The sequence below is a fragment of the Hyla sarda genome, chromosome 6 (genome assembly GCF_029499605.1).
Source record: "Hyla sarda isolate aHylSar1 chromosome 6, aHylSar1.hap1, whole genome shotgun sequence".
Classification (NCBI taxonomy): Eukaryota; Metazoa; Chordata; class Amphibia; order Anura; family Hylidae; genus Hyla; species Hyla sarda.
The window spans coordinates 110,858,696-110,870,237 of NC_079194.1; the positions used below are offsets into that span (position 1 = coordinate 110,858,696).

At 44.6% G+C, this 11,542-nt stretch overlaps 1 protein-coding gene across 1 annotated transcript in view; it reads right to left on the reverse strand.

The window, feature by feature from the left end:
- LOC130275949 (mitogen-activated protein kinase 11-like) overlaps nucleotides 1-8,919 on the reverse strand; it is a 136,025-nt gene extending 127,106 nt beyond the window's left edge. The window contains exon 1 of the mRNA XM_056524659.1: nucleotides 8,846-8,919. The gene's annotated coding sequence lies outside the window, so the exon portion shown is untranslated. The remainder of the gene's footprint in view (nucleotides 1-8,845) is intronic.
- Between the last annotated feature and the right edge of the window lie 2,623 nt (nucleotides 8,920-11,542).

The following is an 11,542-nucleotide window of genomic DNA, read 5'->3' on the forward strand; positions in this document are numbered from 1 at the left end:
TATGCTTCTGCTGCATTTTTATATATGTTTTAACTGATGTCACAGAATCACTTTAATGGGGACCAACGCCTGTTCTGTATAACTAGATGGGGGGCTCTCAGTCTCATCTCCCAAGGTGGGCTCTGGGTAATCCAATTTGATCCTGGGTGTAAACATTCTTCAGAAATAATTTAATCTTGACAACATCCTGATGGAGGATCTATGGGAGTGAGTGTTCTCCCCACCTGCACCTGGCTGTGAAGCCCTCGGAGAGGTGACAGGGTAATCTAATATCCCATTACCCCTGCACTTCTCCTCATTAACCGTCCATTCCGTGAAGCATCGGAGGAAAGAGACTCAAGGTTTTTATGCCTTGAGTTTCCATGGTAACAGGGCAGAACAGCGGTCAGCTGATTCCCGGCGCAGAGAGTCCTGCGGTATATCGTGGAGCTATGAATGCATTGATCAGCAGGACAAAGTCAACCTGGAGTTAACACTTTATCAGCCGGGATGCATTTATAGATCAATTCCAGTCACTACTGATAATATCACTGCAGTAAAACCTCCCGAGACATGTTATTAAATAGTCGTTGATGAACATCTTTATTATATTCTAAATATTACTCCCATCATGCCACAGGGCACAAGAAATATTGAGGACTCTTGTTACTCTTTGTTCTATGCTTGTTGTCTTCACTGTGTAAGAGCTGCTATCAGGGCCGGACTGGGACAGAAAATAGACCTGGGCATTTTAGACTAAGCAGCCCACATCGGTCATGGGTGTGGCTATGTGAAGGCAGAGCCAAAAAGGGAAGGGACCACATGTCAATCATAGTTGGTTATAATAGGGTACATAATAAAAAAAAAAATATATATATATACTGTGTGTATATATCAATATATATATATATATATATATATATATATATATATATATATACATTTATACATTTATCACCAAGCATATTACCATCATACTGTTACGGAGCAAATCCTGTATACTGAGACCAATATTACTAGTATACAAGGAGGAATATTGTCACCATACATATCACCATCATACTGTTACCGACCAAATCCTGTATACTGACTAATATTATCAATAATACCACAGTACAAAGAGGAATAGTACCAAACATATTACCATCATACTGTTACTGAACAAATCTGAGACCAATATTACTCAAAAAATGGTCAGCATCTCCAAATAAAATGAAATGTGTACACAGTGCTAGTTTTGTGTGTTACCAGTAAGGGACAAATAATACTGCCACACCATGAGCACCACTACCATTACCACTGACTAATACCGCTATATTGTTACTGAATAAAATTGACTATAGAAAAGGCCAATATCCCAACATACATTCACCATATAGAGGTAGATACCACCTATGCACTGGATTTGTATACCATATAAGTGATTATATACAGGACCATATAGAGGTGTATATACCAACTGAACTCAGGATAAATACCATATAAGTGATTATATACAGGACCATATAGAGGTATATACCAACTGTACACAGAATATATACCATATTAGTGATTATATACAGGACCATATAGAGGTAGATACCAGCTGGACATAGGATATATACCATATAAGTAATTATATACAGGACCATATAGAGGTACCATATAGGAGGTACATACCAGCTGTACACAGAATATATACCATATAAGTGATTATATACAGGACCATATTGAGGTACATACCAGATGTACACAGGATATATACCATATAAGTGATTATATACAGGACCATATTGAGGTACATACCAGATGTACACAGGATATATACCATATAAGTGATTATGCAGGACCATATAGAGGTACCATATTGAGGTACATACCAGCTGTACACAGGATGTATACTATATAAGTGATTACAGCTACATGAAGGAACTCACAGGTCACGTCTTTTCTGATCAGCATCGTCCTCTTTCCTTTTCTTCTCCATCCGACTCAGACCGCCATGATGTCTTCTTCAAGCCAAAACTTGATCTCTCTTAATCTGCAGGACAAACATCTTAGACTCTGCATTTTTCTAGTGCTCTCCCTAACGCTACGCAATCTCCCATCTATAGGCCTGTAATAATGCCCCCCTTGGTGTCCCACTCAATAAAAGGGCAGGTAGCCATGTATGTAGGTAGGTCACCGTTTCCACAACCATGGTGCCTCTAGCTGTTGCGAAACTATAGCTCCCAGCATGCCCAGACAGCCTCTAGCTGTGGAGTCTTAGTTTTGCACCCTGGTTGGGAAACACTGATGTAGGTAGTTGGGTAGCCAGGTACATATGTGGTGTCCCGGCACCGTATTTCATACTGTGCCTTGGTGGGGGGGGGTCCCCAAAGTCAGAGTCCCAAGGACTGTGGGGGTCCGCTTCCCTAGTTAGCCCTTAGTCACCCCTTGGTAAGTTAATATTTATAAATATTGTCATTGTAAATATGTATATTGCATTACTCACTTGTTTGGTGTCGCAGGACCTTAGGTCATGTGACCCGCTACTCAGAACTCTATGGTATGTTGAAGGACCTTAGGTGGTTCTTAAGTCACGTGTTCACCCATAATGCCATGTAACGGTGAGTGACAGTTGTTATGGACCAATCCAAAACGGCCAGCCCCTGCCCATATAAGGGAGCTGCGGCCATTGATCGCTCTCTTTGGTTGCTGTCACTGAACAAGGTAGGACCTCCGCAACTTTCAAGTACGTTTACTAGGCCAAAGCCTTGCGGCCTCGGCCTATACCAAAGCTGTTGTACTTCTATAATTCCCCGCTACTCTCCGCAAGATCACTGGACCTAAACGTACCCCTAAATCCAGCGGATCTATGCAACAGAATCTTCCTAAAGCTAAACTGAGCTTATCTGATCCCAACCAACTGTCAATTGCTGCTCAACTACAAATAGACTTTGTTATCTGGACTATTATTGATATTGCCTGCTACCGAAAGTCTTCAGTAAAAGTTCCTGCAAGTTTTCAGTTAAACAGTGGTTGTGGACAATCGATTTATTACGCACTCACCTACCGCTCTTGGGAAGGGTGGCGATAGGCCCAGCACCATTACAGTATTTAACCCTCACCCTGGCGTCACGAGTGACAAGGGTTAACAGCGCCCTTTATTATCCAGAACAGCAACACCCATACTACTCTACATACCCCCGAGGCTTACCACACATAGCTAGTAGGGCTGCACGATATGGGGAAACTGCAATTGCCATTATGGACCTAAATATTGCAATTTCGATATAATAAACAAATGGTGAAATCCTCCCATTTCATGTCCAATCGCCCCCATTTTACATCTATTCCCCCATTTCATGTCCACAGCCAATTTCACATCTTCCCCATTTCATTTCTATCCCCCATGTCACATTCATGGGGGTTGTAGCACTGAGACCCTGACCAATCCAAACTTTTGACAAGGACCAACAAAATAGATCTCTAAAAGCACTGCAAAACTTTTGACATGTCAAAAGTTTTTTTAACCCCTTAAGGACATTTTTTTTATTATTGCCTCTTTTTTTTTTCTCTTCACCTTCTAATATCCATTTCAATTTTCCACAGATACAGGACATACCAACCTTATGCAGGAGCAGATGACGAGCTACTTTATAAGTCTATAGAGTCCATCTGCTGCAACTGGACGGAGATCACAGTAATCCGTTCTAATCATCGGTGGGGGTCTGAACTCTTAGACAGTTGGTTGAACCCACCGAAAGTGGCTACTATAGTCTAAGGCCATGTTCACACGGCATACTTTCAAAGCAGAATTCCGCAGGAATATTCAGCTCGGGAATTCTGCTGAAGCAGCGTCCAATTGATTTGCAACAGCTGGAGGCATCCTGGTTAAGAAACACTGGCCTAAGGTGTGTTTGCCACATACAGTACTTTCCAGTGTGTCCTTAGGGAGAAGATTTAGATCGCAGGGGGGTCTGAGCGCTGTGGCATATCCCCCCCCCCCCCCCCCCCGCAATCGGCCGCCACGCCACGCTTTCCCATAGAGACATATGGAGGGGGCGTTGCGGCCCCCGCTTCGGACGGGGCTCGTGACGTGCCACACCTGTGGGAGAGCCGTGGCTCCATACAGAAGATCGAGGGGGGGGGGCACAGCGTTCGGACACCCCGCAATCTAAAACTTATCTCCTATCCTTCGGATAGGGGATATGTTTTTCTGTACTGTCAGGCATGAGACTTATCCTTTAACATGTTAATGCTTCATCACATGACAAAAAAAAGAAGACAGTTCCTAGATGAAGACGTCATCATCCGTATTTTAATAAGTAGTGCAATTATCTAAAAATGTCCTAAAGAAAAAACACTGGTCTACTATATAAACTTATAGCTGCATAGAGGCACAGAAGGGTTAATGCCAGAGTCATGCTCACTTCAGATTCAGGGAGGCCCCGGGTAGTTTAGCGTTGTTTTTGGAAAATGCTTTAGTATTCCAGTGTATAACCAGAGGCACGCACCCCCTGTAAATAGCTGTGCCTGGGGTTTGGCCGCAGAGCTCGCAGTCATTAGCACTGTGCAGTGGTCACTAGGTCTCTCAATGCTGTTGTTAGGGGATACAATTGTCTCGCTTCTTCTTCCCCGGCTGCCTGTGCATATCCTTGTGCTGCCTCAAAAGCATTTGACACAAGGGGAGGCACCAAAGGAGCCGAAATTTTTTCCCACGCACCACATTAGCTCCTAGGCTTTGGTGATTATTCCTCTGAGATGTGTTCAGCAGAATGAGAGCGAGAACTGGTTCATCCTAATTAAAGATTAGGAATCGGGAAACATTGGCTGAGCTTTGTGGGTTTATTCACTTCACATGAATAAGACCAGATATTCCGGAGAGAGGACTGTAGGGAAAAATCAAGATGTAAGCAGATAAAACTATACTTTGTGTAAATGTAAAGCTGTTCTCTACATTTCAGTCCTTTCAAAGTATATCTGGTTCCAGGAAAGCTGTGTGTCATCCAGCAATTGTGTCATCTGTGGGGATGTATAAAAACAGGGTTGCATTCTCAGTGGGAGTTGTAATGGTTCCTTAAAGTGTACCTTTCATTACCAAAACCTTTTATATAATACCGTAAGGCTAAGTGTACACTGAGGACAAGCAGGGCTCTGTGCAGTGAGGACAATCAGGGCTCTGTGTAGGGAGGACACGCAGGGCTCTGTACACTGAGGACAAGCAGGGCTTTGTGCACTGAAGACAAGCAGGGCTCTGTACACTGAATACAAGCAGGGATCTGTACATTGAGAACAAGCAGGGCTCTGTTCAGTGAGGACATGCAGGGCTCTGTGCAGTGAGGACAAACATGGCTCTGTGCACTGAAGTCAAGGCAGGGCTCTTTGCACTGAGGACAAACAGGGCCCTGTGCACTGAGGACAAGCAGGGTTCTGTGCACTGAGGACAAGCAGGGTTCTGTGCACTGAGGACAAGCAGGGCTCTGTGCAGTGAGGAAAGGCATGGCTCTGTACACTGAGGACAAACAGGGCTCTGTGCAGTGAGGAAAGGCATGGCTCTGTACACTGAGGACAAACAGGGCTCTGTGTCCTGAGGACAAGCAGGGTTCTGTGCACTGAGGACAAGCAGGGCTCTGTACACTGAGCAGGGCTCTGTGCAGTGAGGCTCTGTGACACACTCAGAGACGCACAGGCAATAGCTGCAGGGACAGCATTTTTTCACCCACAAATATTCAGTTTTTAACCAATGTATACAATTATACATATAATGGTATTCTCTACATTATATAAAAAGTTTTTGCTAATGATAGGTACACTGCTGTGTAAGACTATATTCAAAGTATAGCACCTCGGCTATCCCTAGGAACGGAGCGTGTTGACCCAAACATGAAGCGGAGGTCGACACGCCCCTCTATGTATCTCTATGGGAGAGTCGGCTATACCCAAAAGCTGTAACTCCGGCTCTCTCATAGAGATACATAGAAGTGGGGGGCCTCCACTTTGTGCGGAGGTCAATGCGCTCCGTTCTTGGCCTAAGCCCTTGAACTTGAGGGGGCCTTGCAGCCTTCTAACTCGACCCTCTGAGTGGGTGACAATCGCCACTCTGCAGTGTTGGTCTCGGATGCATTTAACTATAAAATGCGGCGCTTTGCTGTTTGAAAAAGCAAAAAGCCATTGGCTCCCCGTCAATCACTCTTGTGGCCGCCCGCAGTATGCAGGCAACCACAAGAGGCAGAGCATCCTCCCTCTGCGTTCCGGCACATGAGTGACGTCATCATGCGCTGAGAGAACAAAGCGGAGGAGAAAACAGAAGAGGCCATACTGCGGACTACATGGGAGCCTGGTAAGTATCTTTGTTTTGTCTTTTTACTACCTAGAGGGGATCTGCTGCAGTTTTTACTACATAGAGGGGGCTGCTGCTGTTTTTACTATGTAGAGGGGGCTGCTCCTACTACCTTGAAGAGGCAGCTGCTGTTTTTACTACATAGAGGGGGGGAGGCTGCTGATTTTACTACCTAAAGGGAGCAGCTACTGCTTTTACAATCTAAAGGGGGCTGCTGCTGCATTTGCTAACTTAAAGGGGTACTCCACTGAAAAACATTTTTTTTAATCAACCTGTGCCAGAAAGGAAAATAGATTTGTAAATTACTTCTATTTAAAAATCTTAATCCTTCCACTACTTATCAGCTGCTATTTGCTCCACAGGAAGTTCTTTTCTTTTTGGATTTTGATTTTGTCTGACCACAGTGGTCTCTGCTGACACCTCTGTCCATTTTGAGAACTGTCCAGAGTAGGATAGGTTTGCTGTGGGGATTTGCTCCTGCTCTGGAAAGTTCCTGATATGGACAGAGGTGTCAGCAGAGAGCACTGTGGTCAGACAGAAAGGAAGTTTGAAAAGGAAAGAACTTCAGGTGGAGCAAAAACCAGCTGATAAGTACTGGAAGGATTAAGATTTTGTAAATAGTAATTAACAAATCTGTTTAACTTTCTGGCACCAGTTGATTTAAAGAAAAATATTTTCCAGCGGAGTACCCCTTTAAGGGGGCTGCTGATTTTACTACCTAAAAGAGGCTACTATTGCTGCCTTAAAATGAGCTACTATTACTACCACCTAAAAGGGGCTACTATAACTACCTAAAAAAGAGCTGCTGCTTTTACTACCCAAAGGGGGCTGCTATTACTACCTAAAGGGGACTACTATTAATACCACCTAAAGGGGGCTACTATAACTACCACTTAAAGAATGCTGCTATTACTACCTAAAGGGGCTGCTTCTACTATTACCTAAAGAGGGTTATTATTACTGCCTAAAGGGGACTGCTACTACCACTACCTAAAAGGGGCTGCTTATATTACTACCACCGAAAGGGGGCTGCTGCTATTACTACCTAAAGGGGCTGCAGCTATTACTACCTGAAGGGAGTTGCTGCTACTACTACATTAAGGGGGGCTACCGCTGCTACTACCTAAATGGGGCCCCTGCTACAACTATATATATGGGGGGCTGCAGCTATCTATCGGGGGACCTATCTTCAGGTGGCACCTACCTACTCGGGGGAGCCTGTGTAATGGGGAAACAATGTAAAAGGGCCTGTCTACCTACTAGAGTGATCTATCTACTTAATGTGGGACCTACCTACTCTTTTCAACCCACTTATCCACCTACCCTATTACGTAGGACACTAGCAGGGTAATTATTATTGTTTGGAGCACTATAGGTGCTGGAAAAGTGCTAAGCCTAAAATGTTTGTCTGGCAGGTTCTGTGGAGGCGAGTTGTGGCTGGAAGAAATCGTCATGATGGTCGGGGCCCATGGAGAAGAGAAAGGAAAGTGAACAACTCCACTTAGAGAAGACGTCACCAACTGCATGTCATAACGCAGATAGAGCTAATTACCATTAGGTCACTAGCCCTTTACTAGGAGTGTGGATCTACAGGAGCGGTAATGGTCAGCCATATGATCCATAGACAATGATAAAAAAAACTGCACATCCAGACAGCAGGTTAACAAGCAGAAAGCAAAGCATCTGATGGCTTTCATGATGATAAATTATCATATTTAGTTTTTTTGTGGTATTCCCCTTTAAATAGTTTTATTAATATTTACTATAATAAATCATAATTTTATGGCATTATATAGCTATAAGGGATCTTCTTTTATTAACTTCCGGTTCCCTAGGGCGGCTAAAACTGTTCATCCAGCAATGGAGGATTCTGCTGTCTCAGCTACAGGCAATGTGCTCACTCCTTCCATTGCATCTCCCTCATCCCTAACACTGGGAACGATGAATATTTGCCAATGGAAATTTGCTCTGAGATCAGAGTCTTCAGCCAAAGGCAAATGTTTTCTTCCCAAAATAACCCCTCCAAAAATATCCCTCCAGAAAAAAAAAGAAGTCAAATATGAAAATTCTGTCATATTTTGTAGCGGAACAGAAAATAGCTTAAATACTTTAATATTAGTCTGAGCTGCAGTAAAACTGCAGCCAGGCGTTAGGGGATAGTAAACTGGTCAATTGCCCAAAGCTACTGTTTTCTAGGGGGCTCCCAATGATGGGAACCAGAGAGCTACCTAAAACCATTCAGTTTTACTCAGTGGTGTTATTATGTAATATATATGGAAGTATTCTGGGTGAACTTATGACAGTGCTTTGTGTAAATTATATGGCAGTAGAAGGCTTAAAGGGAGTACTAGTTGGATAATGTACTTTGTGGTTTGGATAATGTACTTTTTATAGGCAATACTATTTGGACACTGTATGGTTGTATTGTGGTGACCCAGTACAGAATCACGTGTTCTTCTGTACTCCTGCCCACCCTGTGTGGCAGATGCTGCTCAATGTCTGTCATGGGTCTCCTCTCCTCAGAACTCTCTATAATGCACCATATAATGTTGTAACACTCACGGTTCAGTAGACAGAGCTGAGGGACAAATGCCACCAGGGACTGAGGTGAGTGATGGGCTGGGACTCGCATGCGTATCCCGCAATGCGAATCCCAGCCCCGCCGGTATGCGCTCACGGACGGCATGACCGGCTGGAGCGCAGAGTGTGACAAATGTATTGTTACATAAGGGTTAATGTAGTTGTATTATCTATGCATCTGTTGCCTTAAATCTCTTGTTGCTGAAGACCTTGTTGTTAAGGGGAGTATGCAGTGGTGAACATGTGACTTTTCCGGCCAATGGGATCTCTCTAAATTCCTCCCTTATATAGTGAGGTCAGGGTTCAGCTCTCTCTTGCTCTCTTGAGCTCCTGCTCTTAGTGCTGAAGTACAGTTTGGTGAAGAGTGAAGTCTGTCTGTGAGGTGGATCTGAAAGGAGGCCTGAGGCCTAGTCCAGCAACCACGCATCTACTACCAGTTAATCCCACTACCGAGGTGAATGTCAAAGCCTTTGCGGTAAACCTACAGTCTTGGAGATATTGTACAAGTCAAGCCCAGCAAGTAAGTCAAGTCCAAACCTCTAAAATATAGTATGGGCTGAATCAGTCATATACAGCACAATCACCTATAAGTCCCAGTAAGCCAATAAGCTTCCCGAAATTCACCCTGCAACTCCTTCACGCTGATCTGAGCTGTAATGGATTGTACCATCTTTCCAACCTCAGTAAAGCAAGCCAGTTAACCGTAACCTTGTGTCGGAGTGATTATTTGCCCTGTGCCCTGCACAGGTGAGGCTAGCATACCTCAGGTGGTGTATAGATCAACCACGCCCTGGCATCCCGATAAGGTTAATTACACATTATCCCGTCCGACAACACAGTATTATCTATTGTTGTATACTCGAATGGACTGTGAACAATATAATCTGCTTTTCCTTAAAGGGGTACTTCGGTGAAAAACTTTTTTTTTTAAATCAACTGGTGCCAGAAAGTTAAACAGATTTGTAAATTACTTCTATTAAAAAAAATCTTAATCCTTCCCGTACTTATTAGCTGCTGAATACTACAGCGGAATTCTTTTCTTTTTGAAACACAGAGCTGTCTGCTGACCTCATGAACACAGTGCTCTCTGCTGACATCTCTGTCCATTTTAGGAACTGTCCAGAACAGCATATGTATGCTATGGGGATTTCGTTTTACTATGGACACTTCGTAAAATGGACAGAGATGTCAGCAGACAGCTCTGTGTTTCAAACGGAAAAGAATTTCCACTGTAGTATTCAGCAGCTAATAAGTACAGGAAGGATTACGATTTTTTAATAGAAGTAATTTACAAATCTGTTTTACTTTCTGGCACCAGTTGATTTAAAAAGAAAAAAGGTTTTCACCGGAGAACCCCTTTAACCTCTTAACCCCTTAAGGACCCATGACGTATGCATACGTCATCACACCCTGGGTCTTAAGGACCCATGACGTATGCATACGTCATGGTCTTTTCCTGGTCTCCGCCGCTCACCCGGCGGAGATCGGAAGCGGATCTCTGCTGAAATCCTTCAGCAGGGATCCATGGCAGACACCGAGGTGGGTCCCGGGACCCCCACATATCTGCGATCGTCACAGATCGCTTGTGAAATCAAGCGATCTTCTCCGATTCCGGGTGACCCGAATTCCCGCAAAAAAGAAGGTGATCAGCGGTGTACGCTACACCACCAATCACCTTCGGTTGCTGGGAGCGGTGACAATACTGTCACCGCCCCAGCAACGCTGCTATTGGCCGGCGATCGTCTGGCCAATAGCAGCGTGGCAGAGGAGGGGTTAACGGACCTCTCACGCAGCTCTGCGCACTCGCTGAGTTCAGTCAGCGGGCAAAGCTGTGTGAAGAGGACCGGGACCCCCGCCTCTGTGCTCCAGAGCCCCCTCACAGAAGACGATTGCCCCCCTAGTGCAGGGAAAGTGTGTCCCTTAGGGAAAGGTAGGTAAACTGAAAGTGAAAGTAACATAAAAGTAAAAAAATAAAAAAATACCCCCCCCCACCTGACCCCCTAATAGGCCCCTAGGGTCCTGTGATCAGTGTCACCCGGGACCTATTAGGGGTTCAGGGCGCTGCGTGCGCCACCCCTTTTTTTTGGCCGCAGCGTGTTTTTTTCCCCATTATAACGGTGTGTGAGTGATAATCACACACCGTTATATAAAGTATTACACCAAGCACCACACTACATACATGCGGAAAACGCGGGCATGGTACAAAAAAGTTGCGGTCTACATAGTACAGGTTGCCATGTACAACGCTTTTGTACTATCCCAGTACGCTGGCAATACAGGGACATTCCTCCAGTACCAAGAAGAAGTCCTAAGGTTCCTGATCTTTGGCAACCGGGAAAGATTAGGCTGGACTTCCCAAGGGTCTGGAGTTGTAGGCGCCAGGATTGTCCCAGGCCAACACTTTCCAGGTGAGGTCCCCCACAGTGGAAAGTCGGGACGATCCCAGAAAAGAGGCAGAGTGTGTCACAAGAAGGGGAGACGGAAGGACACCACGTATCAGTGTGACACATGCCCAGATAATCCGGGCCTCTGCATAGGCTGCTTCAGGGAGTATCACACTTCCATGGAGCACTAAATTTTCCCTTTACATTTTAATTTTCCATAATTTGACCAATGTACAAAGTCCAGAGTACATTCCAAATTTTAACCCCCATAAACCACTAAATTGCCCAAAAAAAC